The sequence below is a fragment of the Peromyscus maniculatus genome, chromosome 3, assembly GCF_049852395.1.
Source record: "Peromyscus maniculatus bairdii isolate BWxNUB_F1_BW_parent chromosome 3, HU_Pman_BW_mat_3.1, whole genome shotgun sequence".
Lineage (NCBI taxonomy): Eukaryota > Metazoa > Chordata > Mammalia > Rodentia > Cricetidae > Peromyscus > Peromyscus maniculatus.
Genome location: NC_134854.1, coordinates 58127124 through 58144621, shown reverse-complemented (window position 1 = coordinate 58144621; position 17498 = coordinate 58127124). Strand labels below are relative to the sequence as shown.

At 41.7% G+C, this 17498-nt stretch overlaps 1 protein-coding gene and 1 long non-coding RNA gene across 3 annotated transcripts in view; both read right to left on the bottom strand.

The window, feature by feature from the left end:
• Chchd3 (coiled-coil-helix-coiled-coil-helix domain containing 3) overlaps positions 1-17498 on the bottom strand; it is a 281206-nt gene that overhangs the window by 250174 nt on the left and 13534 nt on the right. The window lies entirely within an intron of this gene.
• Positions 1874-16629, bottom strand: LOC143272318 (uncharacterized). The gene is made up of 2 exons (XR_013049783.1): positions 13855-16629; positions 1874-13816 (listed from the first exon to the last, which is right to left on the bottom strand). It is a non-coding gene; the product is annotated as an uncharacterized LOC143272318 (long non-coding RNA).

Below are 17498 nucleotides of genomic sequence, written 5' to 3'. Positions count from 1 at the left end.
CCTCATGGCAGGAACACATACAAGACACAGATCCTATGACATCAGAAAGCCAGAGCCAGCGTGGGAAGGGCCAGGCTTGTTCTTCTGTAACAATGTGCTCCCAAGAACAGCCAGAGCCTCATGAGAAATCCTTCAATTCCTTCCATGGCAGCACCCTCAATGATATAACTACTTCCCACCAGGCTCCAACCCTTAAAGACTGTACTCTCCCTTCCACCATTACCACATTGGAGACAAAGCTTCCATCCAACATGTTAACCCAATGGTGACATGCTCACAACCCTCTCTGAATCATAGCAAGTATTATCCAGTTTACAGGCTGAATGTAAACTATACTGCCCTCAGAAACCAGGAGCTCATCTTCTCCAGCCTCATAGAAAACAAAAAATTATAACAAAAGCTGAGGCCACCAGCCTTTGCAAGCTATTTGCAGTAAGTACAAAAAAAGACTGTTGCATGTTGGTAAAAATTACAAAGAGAACAGGGAGGATGTAGTCAGAGTAGAAAGAGACATGTCTACAGAATAGAAGTCCACTATGAGATTTTTACAGAACAATTCTGAACAGGGGACTCCAGGAAGATGAACTACTGGAGACAAACATGGTCTTCACCCTCCTTCCTGGGAATGGCATGGGTAGGGAAAATCACAGTGACATCAAGTCCTCAGCTCTAACCCAATAAGCACTCCGACAATGCAAGGCCACACACTTTTCATATGCTGCAGGGTATGCAGAGTACAGGAGCCCTGTCAAGCAGTGAGAAGTTGGCAGGGTGGATCCTTCTCCCCAAAGCTTCCTGTCAAGCCCACATGAGTTACTTAGTATCCCTGGAGCTACAGGTGAATCAGACAGGCAGACTTAACAGAACGTAAGAAATAACAATGTAAACTAAGGGGAGAAATGCTTTCCAGTGTTTGCTCCTTGTCTAACTAACAAAAGAACAGTAGAGGTGGATTTTGTTTTGTTCTCCCCACACCGACCCCTCACTGGGGGGAGGGGACACACCAGTCAAACAAAGGGTTTTCAGTTCCTATGTTGTGCAGCAGGCCAGCCAGGGCTGCATTCTTCAGCACTCTGATTTCAGGGTCTGTCTCTGCACTATCTATCAGTCATCAGGGATGGGGAAGGGAAACTCCCATGATTGCCAGTCGCCCTCATTAAAACAAACCGCCTCAGAGGAGCTGGGATACAGAAAGTAAAGGCTTTCTAATGAAGAAAGTACCAAACCCCAATTTCACCATTTTACCTTTAGGGGAGAGTGAGGCAAAGAACTGACTAGTCTTAAGAAACACAAATAATTGAAAAGTGTAGGGTTAGCAATTTTAAATCAAAGTGAATTTTAACGTTTACCCTCAAGAATCAAACAGCATAGGTATGTCTTAACTATTCTTTCTCTAATGAGACATGATATGCTTAGCATTAACTTTTTGGTTTTACTCTTGATCTGGTTTTTATAAAGTGTATAACATGTGCCAGGTCCAGCAGGTGGCATAAACATTCCAACATGCTATTTCTTAACCTGGGAGTCAAGAGGGAAAATAAATGTATCTTTATTTTGTAGTGACTCTTTTAAGTCTAGAAGCTGCCAATAGCATTTTTCTACTGGCCAAGTTATTCTAAGCATTATATCCAAATTGGAAGGAAAAAAAACACCGCACAGATAAAATAAAGATCACAATAATTGATCTTTAAAAATGCATGTGTGCCTCCTCCATTGCTGGTAGGAGTGCAGACTTGTACAGCCACTTTGGAAATCAATATGGAGCTATCTCAGAAAATTGGGAATCAATCTTCCTCAAGACCCAGCTATACCACTCCTGGGCATATACCCAAAGGACATTTCATCATACCACAAGGATACTTGCTCAGCTCTCTTTTCTTTTTCTTTTTTTTTTTATCATACTTAGAACATTTATTATCTAGGCAGGTCCTTTTTTTTTCAATTTTTTTTAATTAAGAAATTTTCTATTCACTTTACATAACCACCACAGATCCCCCCACAGCTTTCTTAGTAATAGCCAGAAACTGGAAACAACCTAGATGTCCCTCAACCAAAGAATGGACAAAGAAAATGTGACACATTTACACAGTGGAGTATTATTCAGCGGTCAAAAAAAAGTCATGAAATTTGCAGGCAAATGGATGGAACTAGAAAAAAAAAAGTCATCCTGAGTGAGGTAACCCAGACCCAGAAAGACAAACATGGTATATACTCACTTATAAATGGATATTATCTATAAAGATGAACCATGCTACAACCCACAGAACCAGAGACACTGAGGAACAAGGAGAGCTCAAGGGGGACCACTTGAATCACCCTCGGAAGGGGAAATAGAATAGATATGGGGGAAGGGGAACAGGAGGGATCAGGTGGGGGAGGACAGTGGGATCAAGTACTGGGAAAGACAAATGGAATTGGTGGCATCTCGGCAATGAGCTAGAAACCTAGTGCAATGGAAACTCCCAGGAATCTATGAAGGTGACCCCAGCTAAGATTCCTAGTAATGGGGGATATGAGGCCTGAACTGGCCATCTCCTATAACCAGGCAAGACTTCCAGTGGAGGGGTTAGGACACCAATCCAGCCATATGATCTTCGACCTACAATTTGTCCTGCCTACAAGATGTGCTGGGGTAAAGGTGGCACAAAAATTATGGGAGTGGTCATTCAATAAATGGTCTAGCTTGAGACCTATACCATAAAAGGGAACCCACCCATGACATTGCTTAGAAGGCCAGGACCCAGAGGCGGGACAGCCCAGAGACCTAGAATAGAACCAAACACAACTGGCCAAAAAAAAAAAGTCAATGAAATGATTCCTAATGATATTCTGCTGTACTCATAGATTGGTGCCTAGCCCAACTGTCATCAGAGATGCTTCATCCAGCAACCGATGGAAACAGATGCACAGACCCACAGGCAAATATTAGGTGGAGCTCAATGAATCCTGCTGAAGAGGGGGAGGAAGGATTTTAGGAGCCAGAGGGATCAAGGATATCACAAGAAAACTCATAGAACCAACTAATTTGGGCTCACAGTAGCTCACAGACACTGAACCAACAACCAGGGAGCCTGCAAGGGACTGACCTAGGCCCTCTACATATGTTACACTGTGTAGCTTGATCTTCTTGTGGGACTCCTAACAGTGGGAGCAGGGGCTGTGTTCTGATGCTTTTGCCTGCTTTGGAGACCATATTCCTCATACTGGGTTGCCTCATCCCGCCTTAATACAAGGAGAGGTGCCTAGTCTTACTGCAACTTCATGTTCCATGTTTGGTTAAAATCCATTGGAGGCCTGCCCTTTTCTAGAGAGAAGAGGAGGAGTGGATGGGGAGGTGGGGGTGACTGGGAGATGAGAAGGGAAGGGAAACAGCGGTCAGGATATAAAAAATAATAATAATAATAATAATAAATCTGTAATGCATGAGTGCACTTTGATCATTTTATGTATCCATTTAATTTTTTATTTATAAAATCAGGCATTTACATCACACATATGTACGCAGAATGTATAAAACATACATGAATACTTGTAGATAAAAATGTATTTCAGACTGAGGGCAAACTTTAAAAATCCTCATTTAATAAAGGTTCATAGACATATATTAAGTGTATAATTATAGATGACTCTAATAATAAATATACATAGTTGAAAACTCAGCCACTCATTTAAAAATGTACCTGTGTTAGCAGAATTCAATGAAGAAAACAGTTCTTCTACCTAGACAGATGCAAGAAAGCTTAGAGCTGACAGTCCACCCCAAACATCCAGGCTCAGACACATCAGTTCCTCTATATCTATACCTCTCCACATTCCTTCTTCCCAAGCAGAGTGCTAATGCCTTAACAGGTATCTCTGAGAAACCCTTAGGAGTGTGGGTCACACATAAGAGGGTCAAAGGGCCTGAGACAACTGAGAGATGTGCCACAAAATACCATAGTCTTTGCTTCCATTTATCCAGGAGGTCCGCTCCCACATGTTTGGAAAGAACCACTGACCGGAGCCCAGGCTAAACACTGAGCAAAACTCATCTACTTGCAGGGTAAACTGGGAGAATCCAAACATAATACACTGACCATTACAGTCAGATCTACAGTAAGAAATACCCATTCCACTACCCCTAAATCAGGATCAACCAGATGGTATCAGCAGCCCAATATATTAATCTGAAGCCTCCTACCTTTCAAGAGTTGACAATCATGAGGAAGAAAAATGTACATATATTAACAGTAAACATCCTGAAGGATCACTCTGGTGATAGAGTATCAGGAAATAACTGCTTTGTTTAAGTTATTTGATGATGAATTCATTCACAATTTCTTGTGGATAGATTGCATGATGAATACCTTTTGGCTATGATCTTTGTTCATTTTTCAAAATGGCTAAATTTTGCATGAGTGAGCAAACCAGCATAGGTGCTCCTGCTGTTCCATCAAAACAGAAACTATCAGTCCCTATAATGTGGGGAAAAAGGAAAACCACATTAAACAGTTTACCTGAGGACACATGTTTTATTAATCATGGCTTCAGAAATGCTGCAGTATGAAATACTTGGAAAGTGCCTGTTAATGCGAAAACCCGATCAACTACCTAAAAAATGATACCTGCTGCCTTATGCTGAAGGTGACAGGAAGACTTCTACCACCAATACTATGTCTCTGTAAAATAACAAACATCAACACTTGAAAAATAAAAATACATCGCTCAAATATACCCAACAATGCCACTCTGCTAGTACTAAAAAAAAAAAAAAATTATTATGTCCCACTTATGACAGAAAATAAGTCAATGTAAAGACTCAATAGACATTCCCTGGCATCATGGGAGGTTTGGCAATATTCCAAAGCTCATGCTCCTAGGTCTAGGCTAATTATTTTTAATAATAATAATAATAATAATAGTAATAGTAATAATAATACACTTGGATCTCTTGCCTAGCATACATAAGATCTTGAGCTCAACCTCCAACCCTGAAAAATGACAGCAACCACAATAATAACTGATGTCTACTCTGAAGATGAAGCAGTTAGTGAGGACTTCCATTCAGTGTTCCCATTGACATGGTTTTTGAACACCATCTACAAGTGAAGCAGAAGTACAAGTAGTCACAGTAAACCTAGAGGTCAAGTATGTATTCTGTCTGCACCAGGAGCTTCATGTCCAACAAAAAAATGTATGCCTAGCACAGGCATAAATTAGTAGAAAGGATTGAATTCCCAAAGAAGATCAAGCAAAATACCTGTGTTGGCTAGTTTTATATCAACTTAAAACAAGCAAGAGTCATTTGTGAAGAAGAAAATGCCCCCACCAGACTGGTCTGTGGGCAAGGCTGGGGGGTATTTTGAGTAATGATTATGTGAAAGAGCACACCCTATTGTTGGTGTGTTACTCCTAGATCGGTGTCATCAGTGGTAGAAGAAAGCAAAGTGTGCAAGCCATAGAGAGCAAGCCAGTGAGCAGCATTCCTCAATGGTCTCTGCATCACTTCCTACCTCCAGGTTCCTGCCTTGAGTTCCCACCCTGACTTCCTGGACGATGGACTACAAGCTGTAAAATGAAATAAACCCTTTCCTCTCTAGGTTGTTTTTGGTCATGGTGTTTTATCACAGCCATAGAATTCTTAGATATAAGACAATAGCATACACCATGGATTTAGAAGACAAACAGAATCAAGAACCATTCCAAAAAAGTAACCATCATGTTCTTCTCTCCCTCCATGGTCTCTCTCTCTGGGTCTACAGATGTGAGGATGGCAGCATTTCCTACAAGAGGGAATGCACACGCCTTAGCTTTATTGTAATTGAATGCACTCCTTGTTACCTCCTCTCCCACTAAGTATCTGCATTTCAAAAAAACATAACTAGTTGCAATTCCCAGAAATCACCAACCCCTTTATGATTCCAACCACTGTTCCTCCCATTTCTTCACTCACAAACTGCCCCTCTTGCTCACCTCCATTCTCTACCACCAAAAACAACTCACCTGACTGCAAACTCCTATTCATCCTGGACTATTCAAAGACGGTATCACCATGTTTTTCCTGAAATCTATACTCTGCCTTCTCCAGGAAGAAGCTCCCTATGTTTTTCCATTATGACTCATACTGCAGTGCTCTGCTCTATTCATTTTACAGGCCAGCATTTATTAGCACAGTATCTGACACAGCCAATACTAAACAAATGTTTGGGAAACAAGGTACAGAAAACCCAGTGAAAGGTAAAGGGGTAGGAAGAAAAAAGCCGTTCACTTTGACAAGGATCAACCTGGAGCTGGTAAAGGGTGACAGTGAAGTTGGAGCCCTGGCTCCTGTACTAACAAAGGGGGAAAGAGCCTTCTATTGATCTCCTGATGTATTTCAACAACTGCACCTTATCCCATTTAGTCTCTATGACAACCACGTGAAGATGCCATTAGTCTCTCCATTTTACCCTGCAGGAAAATGAGTCAACCTGCCCAGGATCACACAACTATTAAGACTACTAAGTGGCAAAGGCTCACTGCACACCAAACACACACAAAACACTCCTATTCAGAGGTGTTTCGACTACTGCTTTTCGTTTCCCATTTGAAGGTTCGGGCTCCTTCCTCAGTGGTCCTATTGACACAATCTCATCATGACAACAAGCAACCAAGGTGATGACTCCATCTGTGGGCCTTTGCACCTAGGCCCACTTAGCCTGAAACTACACCAGAAACGATGCTGTAGGTCTGAGTACCAGTACCAGCAGGTCTCTAACAGTTCAATGTCACCTGACTAAAAAGAACAGGATAGTTTTCAATCAAAATAGAATACGACCTCAAAAAGTTTCAGTTCAAAGTCCTATAAACCTTAATGAGCAATTAAACAGCAGTTTTTAAAAAATCATTTTTAAAAGTTTTCCTTTGTCATTTTCACAAAAAGATGAATATAGTTATTAAACAAAGGCTATGTCAGTAGAGGTATCATGTTTAATAAGACAGGAAAAAATAATTAGAGAAAGTAATTCATTATGTATATGCTTATCAGGATTCATAAAAGTATTTTTAATTATATACTGTTTTTCTTTTTTTATTAAAAAACTAATAAAGTATGCCAAAGGTCAAAAACTAATCATGAAATGAACTTCCCATACTCTTATAATAATCATGCTAAGAAGTTTCTGAAATAGAATTATTAAAGCAACATTTTTAGCAAAGTCTTTAAAAGATAGCACAAATGCACTTATGGCTTCAACCCCACGGGAATCCAAGAAGCCAACATGCTTCATAAAACAAACTGTACTCAGTGTGTCCACGTTATCCCACGTAACTACACAAAAGCTGCCGGGCCAGCCCGCTTGCCACCATGGACGGAAGACTGCAGGGAGCGGTACCGCCATCACAGTGGCTTCTAGGGCGCACACAGAGCCCAGCCAAGTTCCACAGGGAATATGCTGGGGGTGGTAAAAACAACCCACTAAAACAATGCTATTTTGTTAAATAATTTGTGTAAAGCTGGTCCTGGCCATGGATGTCTATAATCCCAATACTTACGAGACTTGACGCAGGAAGATTAGGAGTTCAGGGCCGGCCACAGTTACTTAGGAAGTTTGAAACTAGCAAGGACTACATGATTACCATCTCAAAAATAAAAAATTAAATAAACAAAAAGTAAATTTGTATAAATCAGACAAGATGCAGCACCTATAACCTAGCTGGTGATAGGACAAAACAATGAAAATGTTTTAGGGAGTTGTTGAAATCAAATTCTGCTTTAATACTTGTGATTTAAATCAAAATAATCCTGAATACAGTAATTGATTTCTGTATCATTCCTCAGGTCTATCCTGAAAAACAACAGCCTACAGCAATCAATATTTTATCTCATTTTTAAAGTCATTACATAGCCATTATGTCAACAGCAAACTAATTACACCTGATAAATTAAATGTACCTACCAAAATAAAATGGTGAATAAAACCAATCTGCTGCAGTAGAGCATGTGACAAGGAGACACGATGGAAAGCAATGTTGGTGAAAGCCCACAGAAGCTAAACCAAAGCCTTAGTTGTAGTTCATTCCTTTATTTGGCATTGAGATGTTTATATGTTCAAACACACAGGAGTCAGTCTCCCTAGCTTCTGCACCCTGGCTTAAGCAAAGGCAGCCTTCCTTCCAGCTGTGCCTCAGGACACCAGAAGCCCAAGACCTCGGAGAGCTAGCCCAGGGCTTTCAGAAGAGGGCAGAGATCCTTCCAGGAAGAAAAGAATTATGAACACTGAGTCAGGAAGTGAGGGAAAGCCCCACAAGAAGGTATGGTATGATGAAACTTAAATCTTAAGGATCCCAACGTTTCCACGGAAAGTAAGGACCTGGAAAGACCGCCAAAGCTGAACTCTAGGCCCAAACACACTAACCTAATCTAAACCAAATCCCAGCAGCAAAGCAGCTATGAAGATACAAAGTAGGGTGTAATACCTGCTGAGAGCTAAGGACCCAAAGGAACAATACCCTGCTCCAGTCCCTTCCAAACTTTGGCAAGTTTGTGCTAATGAGTACCTTCTTTCCAAACTAAATCAATAACTAACAATGAGACCCAATCTCCATTCAAGCTCCATTCCTGCTACTGCCTCAAACCCATACTTTCTCCAGATGGTATTCCAAAAGCCTCCTTCAGTGGGGAGTCCTTGGATCTGCACAGCTGAGACCTGAAACTGGAAGAACAAGTGTATCATCCCAGGCATGGGGAAGATCCTCATATCCCTCCCCACCGGAACTAATTCAACGGAAAGGCCCCTCTCCTCTTTGACTCTAGCTAACACATGTACTTACACATCGGGCTGTACTTTCTGGTTTGTTTCAGCCCATTCATTCTATAAACTGTTACTGAACAGCTGGCATTGCAGTCCCTGTAGCTGAGAAAACAGAAGATGTGGTGGTATTGTGTTTCCCAAAATATTGTGCACCCTAACAAACTTATCTGGGATCAGAGACAGAACAGCCACTAGATACAAAGGCTAGAAAATGGTGGCACTCACACCTTTAATCCTAGCATTCCAGAGGCAGAAATCCATCTGTTCAAGGATACAGCCAACCATGGTGACTCACACCTTTAATCCCAGAAAGCAAGCCTTTAATACCAGGGAGTGGTGGTAGACAGCAGAAAGGTATATTAAGGCGTGAGGACCAGAAACTAGAAGCATTTGGCTGGTTAAGCATTTGGCTGGTTAAGCATTTGGCTGGTTAAGCTTTCAGGCTTCTAGCAGCAGTTCAGCTGAGATTCATTCTGGACTCAGAGGCATCCAGTCTTAGGAAACAAGATCAGCTGAGAAGTTGGCCTGGTGAGGTTAGCTGTGGCTTGTTCTGTCTCTCTGATCTTCCAGCGTTCACCCCAATACCTGGCTCAGGTTTGATTTTATTAATAAGACTCTCTAAGATTCCTGCTACAAGATGAGCAAGCAGCAAACAGCCACTGCTCTCAAAGGCTTAAAGCAAGTAGGGAGTAAAAGAGGCACACCTGGGTGCAACTGTACACCAATGAAGTCTACTGACAGGGTGAGTGAAATTTGTGAACCAAAAGGAGGTGTTTAAAAATTATCTGTTGGGAGCGGGAGAGATGGCTCAGTGGTTAAGAGCACTGGCTGATCTTCCAGAGGACCTAGGTTTAATTCCCAGCACCCACATGGCAACTCACAACTGTCTGTAACTCCAGTCCAGTGGCTCCAACACCCTCACACAGACATACATGCAGGCAAAACACCAATGTATGTAAGACAAAAACAATTAATTAATTAATTAAAATGAAATAAAATAAAAATCATCTGTTTAAGCAGTCCACACTGGCAAGATGAGTCAATGGCTTCTGAGGAGCCGTGCCAACCCTGAGCCCTTCTTCTATGTCCATTAGTGTAGTGCAGTTCACCTACAGGACACACAGTTCTGCAACTGCTACTCAGGTTAGCAAAGACTGTCAACACTGAAGTCAAGGGAACCCAGAAGGAAGTGCCCTCCCTCAAGGAGGGCCTCAGAGAACAGAGGAGAAAACAGAGCTGTGGTCACTGAAGGAGTGAATTACACAACAATTTGGGGACTGCCTGTGAGGTCCTACACAGGCAATGTACAACAGGCCCTGTGGGTCCACATAAGGCCCAGGTTAGCAGCCAGAGATCACTCCCAGAGTGGTTTCTGGAAAGAAGTCTAAAAGAGTGTATAGAAGTCTTCCCGACAAACATGGGTAGAAAGTAAAGTGGGGTGGGGCTGGGCTAGACAGTTGGGGGAACAGTACTGAGACAGAAAAGAACAACACAGGCATGTCCTCAGAAGAAAAAGTTCAGGGACACTCAGGGCTTCAATTCTGGTTACACACGAAAAGGTTAGGCATTACAGAGGAGGGTCTGGGAGATGACAGAAGAAACCAACCGGGCAACAGAGTATTGCAGGACCATGGTGGCTGCAAGAGATTTAGACTTCCTCCCAAGAGGAAGGTAGAGAGAGCCTCCCACATCTTCAACCAAGGCGTAATTGGTCTTACCAAAATGAAAGAGCACTGGGGCTATGTTGAGAACAGGCTGAGAAATGCAAGGCTGAAGGCAGGGACCCCAAGCACAAGATGGTTTGAGCAATTCAGGGAGAAGTGACTGTGGTCAGAGCAGGGCAGTGACACCATGAGGGAAACCATAAAACTTGAAATCAGAGACAAACAACCTAGAAAAAAGCGGTGGAGCATCTAACCAAATGCAGAGGAGCAAGACAGGGTGTCCCATGATAGCAATGATGGCATATGGCAAAGTAAGCCTAGAGCAAGAGCAACATTACTCCCTGTGTCACAAAGAACGGAAATGCTACCACCAGTGTGAGTGCAGCTTGGCTGCCAGAGACTATGTACTTCACTACCACACCATCAACAAAATAGTAACCAAAGTGTTATCAATGCTACCCTGCAACCAAGTAATTTCAAGCTCCAATCATTTGCTGCCGGCTAATTAAAGAGCATGTTTCAATTATCCACTTACTCGGGGGAACCAGGAAGTTGTCTCAAGCACATTACAGCCACTCCTTGGAAAGTCTGATGATCCTTTCTATCCACATAGTTCCCAAGTCCTCACAAGGCCCTCCAGTACTGTGATAGCTGTCAGCAAAGTGTCAAGAAGCCCTAGGCTAGAACAGGTTTAAAAGGAAAGCTTAAAACACTTAATGCTCCCAAGCAGGGGGCATGGCCTAATACAGAGTACTTCAGGAGTAACTGGATGAAGCAGAGAAATAGAAAAGGGGAACAGGAAGAAATAAAATGGTGTGTCAGGCCTTACTTTCTCAAATGTCTTTTAAAGGGAAAAAAACATCATCATCAACAACAATAACCTATTATTTGGCTGACAGTTAGAAAGTCAATGGATTGATTTTGAATATCTCCACATGCAATAGAAAAATGCACATTTGAAGCTCTCTCGGGCAATTGTTTTAAGAGATCTGGGCTATCCCAATGGTGTCCTATAAAATCTGTCAAATTCCAAGAAAGCAATAAGATTGCTAATTAGACATTTATTTTACAACTGGCATATAAGATTTAAGTCAAAAATAGTATTTCTACATGTTGGCATGTCTTTATTCTCCATACTCCATCACAGTAGTTTATATGGACAAAAGCCTTGTATTTTATAATTTTTTTTTTTTTTTTTTTTTTTGGTTTTTTTGAGACAGGGTTTCTCTGTGTAGCTTTGCGCCTTTCCTAGGACTCACTTGGTAGCCCAGGCTGGCCTCGAACTCACAGAGATCCGCCTGGCTCTGCCTCCCGAGTGCTGGAATTAAAGGCGTGCGCCACCACCGCCCGGCCTGTATTTTATAAATCTTGAGACAAGATTACAAATTCCTACCTTACAGTTTTTGCCTCTAATAATATCCATGATTTATTTGATTGTCTTATCCATGAACGGTTGAGAAAATACAATCCACTCTTAAAAGCACCTTAAAGTTAGTATCCAAAAATCTACTGCAGCAAAAATAGGTGTTCTCTTAAAACAGCTTCTTTTTTCCTCCCGTCTGAGAGTGTAGACTCAGGGCAAGTAGCATATGCCTTAACTCTAGGCCACTGTGGGAACTGGCACTCCTCCAGCTCTAATCCTCACACATAGGCCCCTCCCATGCTGCTGCTGCTTCTCAGCAAGCCAGCCAGAAGTAGGGACTCTCTGACCCACTGGCCTTCATACCACCTGTAAGCACATACGTGTGGTAAATTACAGAGGTGGTCACAAGGCTGGGACCACCAAAAATTTACTTAAAAGCCACAGAGGCAGCATTTAATCCACTAACAGGAAGTTCATTAGGCAGAATTTCCTAATGGCAGGGGACTATTGTAAAGTGTAACTCGGGAATATTCCAGAAAGTGCTAAGCTTTTTCTCTGTAACTCCTTCCCTCTGGCACTGCACCTGTTGTGTGTGTGACCCCTCTTGCACTATCCCCAGGCTGCCCTAAAATATGAACTTCCTAGCCAGGAATTGACTGTTATATAAAAAGGCCTAAGTCCTCCTCAGAATGTTCAAATAGATTTTAAACTTTTGCTGGTTTCTTAAAAGAAAATGTAAGGCCAAGAGTAATAAATCAGACGACACCAAGTAAAGTGACCCAGATGAGAAGACAAGGACTGAGCCAAAAATCATCACTACCCAGCCATGCAGGCTTATCATCAAGTTACCAGATCCCCCAAATCCCCAGCCTTTACTACATCTACAAAGACCATAAAATGGCTTCCCTTCCCTATCTGGTTTCATCCTTTCCCTGCCCTGCCAAGAAACCACCTGTCTTAGTTACTGTTCCACTGCTATGAAGAAACACCACAACTGAGGCAACTTACAAAAGGAAGCACTTAATTGGGGACTTGCTTTCAGTTCCAGAGGGTTAGTCCATGACCATCATTGCCAGGAGCATGGCAGCAGCAGGCAGGCAGACACAGCTCTGGGGCAGTAGCTGAGAGCTTACAGTGAGACTGGGCCTGGCGTGGTCTTTTGAAGCCTCAAAGCCCATCCCCAGTGACAAGCCTCCTCCTACAAGGCCACACCTCCTAATCTCTCTAAAACAGTTCCACAACTAGGGACTAAACATTCAAATACATTAGCCTATGCAGGCCACTTTCATTCAAACCATCACACCATCTTAACATCTCATTTACCTGCTCAAAACTCATGATACAGCCCACAGTGCCACACGGCCTCACACAGCTCAGAACAACATTTGTATTCTTTTTCTTGTCCTCACAGTGCCAAATAAGGATAAATAAAAATGCTTATAATTTTTTTCACATAAAATGAAAATGGCCTTATTTTACGCAATGGTAGAATAGACATCTTCTTACCACTCAGATGTCTTTGTTAAATATAAAAATATCAATGAAAAATCAGCACTTTATTTTTAACCATTAAAACGTTATTAACAGCTGGATGTACATGAAGGAAGAAGCAACTAATGCAATTTTCTAATCTTCTATCCTAAAATTAGATGAAACTTCTCAGTAGCTGCCAGGACCTCAGAGGATAAGATGAAACTCCTTAACTTCTGGTTAGGCCCCAGGAAACCTTATCAGAATTAATCTGCTCTATTCACTGATTCTATATGAAGTATTTGCCACATTAACACCCCTCAGATCCCTTTCTCCTCAAGGTCTGCCTCAAGTCTACATCCCTTCACAGCAAGCCAAGCTTCTGACCCATTCCTTTCATTTCCTAAACTACCTCCCAGACTTTTGTATACACTCTACCTCACTTGCATATTGGTTCCTTTACTCAAAAATACTGCACAACACCATCATGCTAAATATGACTTGACCAAACTGTTCTTTCAAGTCCAAGACCACTGCCATACCAATACCTGTTCTTTCAAGTCCAAGATCACTGCCATACCAATACCTGTTCACAGAAGGAACTAATCCTGAGTTTTCTTCATCACTCATTAAAGGTGGACTGTTACAGATCTTCTTTTAGGAGAAGGATGATTTCATTAGAGAATAGATTTAATGCTTTGGAACCTCCAGGCTAATTATCCATTACAGAAATGCAAAAACTACAGATTAGGATACTGGCATCCACAAAGTTTCACATAAAGAGATCCAAGACACTGTACCTTCTTCACTCAGATGTGCAAACACCAGTCAAAGGAATAAGCACGAATTGTTGACTTTGAACTCTCCCTACAGTGCTGTGTCTAAATGAGCCTTAAGGAGCTGTTTAAAAATAACCAGAAGGGCCAGATTCTGGAGAAAAAATACATACAACATATAGATGAATCTGTTTCCCTAAATTGGCTGCTTAGTTTGGGCTGTGCTATTTCCTGCTCAAATTGGTTTCCGGCAATTTGTTAAGGCTGCCAAATACTTAGTGATCTCAGCAATACGCTTAACACAAATCGGCAAATCTTTCCTATTTTTCACAATGACAAGAAGTTTACAGAGAAACTTGCATGGTGAAGATAATAATAAGAATAAGCTCATTTGTCTTTTTTTTTTTTTTCCGGATTTATCATTTTCATCAGGTTCCCAGTGGCTTAGGAAACCAATAAACAGCCTAATACCATTTCCTGTTTGATTTTCTCATATTGATCTGGAGACAGTTTCTTAGGGGTGGATAGGGTCGAACATGAACGGACTGACCTCACCACAGGCCAGTAAAACTAAAGGATCAAGATGGAGGGGGAAAAGGCCAATAGCCAACATTGATTTTTAAAATCAAAAGATGCAAGATATTAATAAAAAAGGTAAGCGTGTAACTATGCACAACGGCATCCCCTCTGTCCACCTAAGGAGAGAATTAGCGGGTGTAAGAGCAAGTCAACACAGTTGTGACAATGGAGCAAAGAAGCTGAGGCAGAAGACACAGTGAAGTTCTTTAGAGCACATTCCTTTATTAAAGTGGCGCTGCAATCTGCTGTGTGCCACACAGTGTATTATTTTGCCCAAACAGCTTTACATGCAAATACTTATTACAACGAGTCATTGATCGGGTTCAAGCTTTCTCGAAAAAAGAAAAAGTTTCAGTAGAGTCTTAAAAAAAAAAAAACTTACTTTTGTAGAACATAAATTATATTCTCCAAACTATGTGTTTGTCTGTGTGTGTGTGTGTGTGTGTGTGTGTGTGTATACATATACATATGATAAACCTTAGCTCTTATATTCAGAAATCCTATGGGTTTTGGCCCATCAAACACACTGCCCTATATTCACACATGTGAATGGCCTAGGGCTAGCATGAGTAAGTCCTAAGAGAAAGAAAGCATTTTAACAAACATTAAAAATTCAGCTCACATTTAATTTCTGAAAAATGCAGAAAAAGCTGGTGACATTTCCATCAATAAACCTTGGTAGACTTGAAAAATTATTTCACAACACATCTGAATTATGAATCGTAAGAACTCTATTACTGAGCACTGACTAAAACTCCAATGAGAGAAACTTAGAAGAGAATATAAATTTTGAGGTTAGAACTTTTAACAATATATTTTTTTAATTTTGAGAACCAATGTTTGCTAATTTACACAGTCATGGTCTAACTGTTTTTAACATAAAGGAAGAGCACTTCGAATACTGTTCTAACGTTAGCTCTCCTTTTGGCTTAGGTTGAAGGGAGGGAAACGACATGATAGCCTTGCTGGGTCTTTTTCCTGTCATGGTGCCAGAAGTGAGTTGACTGCTCCGAGCATCCTCTTCCCAGACCTGCCGAAGCTATGTCCAAGATTGCTATAAAGACACTATACCTCCACCGGGCAGTGGTGGCACACGTCTTTAATCCCAGCACTTGGGAGGCAGAGCCAGGCAGATCTCTGTGAGTTTGAGGCCAGTCTGGTCTACAGAGCAAGATCCAGGACAGGCACCAAAACTGTCTCAAAAAACAAAACAAAAAAAAAGATACTATACCACCACAGAATGTCCCCCAGAGTTTTCATTACTGACAGTCCTAGGATGAGTGATGTGGAAGGGACAGAGTTAGAGTCACAAGCCACCAGCACACAGAACCATCTGGCCTCACAGCCTCAGTTACATCAACAGAGCACCTGATAAATGCCCAGCACTGGTGAGTCCCAGGCTAGAACCACACAGCTGAGCTTCCTGCAGGCTAGAATTAGTCTACACTGCATTACCCAACATGACAGACACTAGCCACATGCAGTTAATGACCATGAAATGTGACCAGTGCATCTGGGAAACACATTCTTATTATATTTCTGTTAATTAGGTTTTATGTAATTTTTAATGGTCAAAGGTATGGAGTAGCTACCCTTTATTTCGAACAAGAGTAGTCTGGTCACCAACTCACAAGGTGATAGTCTAGGTCTTCAGTGCCCAGGATGGTCACAGCTGAGCATGAGCCATGTCTGTAGTCATGTCAAACCTAGAATGGGAACAGACAGATTCCCCAAGAAAGCTGAGCTTATCACACTATCCATGCCTGGCTCTGCAGGTCATACATACCATGGGCACTCACAGAAGTCAGCCAGCCTACCCTTAACTCTATCCAAGTGTCAGTTTAAGAAACCAACCAAGGGCCAGCAAGATGGCTCAGCAGGTAAAGGTACTTGCCATGCAAGCCTGACAATCTGAGTGCAATCCCAGAATCCAGTGAAGGTGGAAGGAAAAAATCAATTCCACAATGTTGTCCTCTGGCTCCACATGCATTCTCTCTCTCTCTCTCCCTCCCTCCCTCCCTCCCTCCCTCCCTCCCTCCCTCCCTCCCTCCCTCCCTCTCTCTCTCTCTCTCTCTCTCTAGTCAATTCCACAATGTTGTCCTCTGGCTCCACATGCATTCTCTCTCTCTCTCTCTCTCTCTCTCTCTCTCTCTCTCTCTCTCTCTCTCTCACACACACACACACACACACACACACACACACACACACACACACACACACACAAAAATTAATTTAAAAAAAAAAGCCAACTCCAAAAGGAAAACCTTCCCTCTCCTTCAGTTCATCACAGAGTGAGACAATATGGAGCTTGAAGAACCAACTAGCACTCATAACAGAAGGTTCTCTCCTAAGGCCAGCAGAACAGCTCAGGCAGCTCCTTCCTAGGAGTTTCTCTTCTACAAATGAAGCAGGAGGTCATGCAAACTGTCATCACACACGGTGGCATTTACTCGGGAGTCACATGGATGAGTTGAACTCTCAGCTCTATGGCTCACCAGCTGTGTGACTCTGGGCAAAATAATTCGTCACTGTGTGCCTCAGCTTTCTTCTGCATAAAGTGCATTAGTAACAGCTCCTTTCGTGGAGGGTTTTAAGAATAAGGTCAGGTAAGAGATAAAGGATTCAGCACAACTCTACCATATAAACATGTCTTACTTACCATTTCATCATTATTCTATCACTGTCTACCTTAACAAAGTAGAACCAATCCAATTTTAGAACAAGTTCCAAATTTTAAAATATTCATAAAATCAAAATTTATTCCTAAGTCAAAATACTTAACATTAATTTCAACATCTTCTAGGGTTTTGTTTTTTTGTTTTTAAATGTCTGCCTCTACCTTCCTTATAGTCTTATTAGGCATTTAGTTATATCT